Here is a 932-nt window from a genome sequence, read left to right on the forward strand (position 1 = left end):
TATAATCTACAGTTGGAAACCAAAGTTATTGACATAAGTTCATGAAATAGTAGTTCAAGAAAATTTTGAATGCAAGTCAACAAACGAGTTAGTCAAATTGACTAACCTTGTATAAAGTTAGGGTAGAAAAACTAACTTAAAATATTAAGTTTTATAGACTTTCTCCCTACCCTCTTCATCAACCTCGGTCAGATGTTCTACATCCCACCCGTCATGTCCTGTGTTTTCATGCCTGGCTTTTGTCCAGTCCTTGACGAGAAGATCTGGTTTCACACATTGAGCCGCTTCATTATTAGCTGGTTCCATCCATCCATCTTCCATGGAAGTGTACCAACACAAGTGAAAGGTATTTTGTCATTGGTCTACAACTAGGAGTTTTCCTGCTGACTGGCCTACTGTGGTTTGTGTGGTGGAATTTCTCACCTGGCTTTTTGGCTGTAGGTCTTTTTGCTTTTGGGATATTGGGCAGCCTTATTCATTACCTTTTGTTTTTCCTAATGCCATAGAATTTTTACTTTCTCTGTCCTTCCCATGCTCATGTGTTCCTTCTGGATACTTTGCCCTCCCAGACGATCTACCCTTCCGGATCAGGTTGTTAATGTGGTCTTCCATTCCCATACTTTACCTCCATTTGGACCAATTGCCTTGTGTTCCATGTTTCATCTTTCCCTTAAAACATATTTCCTTCCTCTCTTAGCCTGTGAACATCAACAGTCTGATTTGTTTGCCATTGACTTTTCATGTACCCTTTATCACTCTACCCATCTTTTAATTTATCCAGATCGTTCCTTTCTCCCAAAGACCTCAGCAACTCGAAAGGGTGGTTCCTCCTTTTCTCCTATTTCTCATCCTTACAATCGACTGGATAGAGACAGGCTTCTGTGCCCTGTCAGGGCTCTTCTTTGTTATATTGCCCATATTGCTTCCTTCCA

The sequence above is a fragment of the Limulus polyphemus genome, unplaced genomic scaffold (genome assembly GCF_000517525.1).
Source record: "Limulus polyphemus unplaced genomic scaffold, Limulus_polyphemus-2.1.2 Scaffold4241, whole genome shotgun sequence".
Classification (NCBI taxonomy): Eukaryota; Metazoa; Arthropoda; class Merostomata; order Xiphosura; family Limulidae; genus Limulus; species Limulus polyphemus.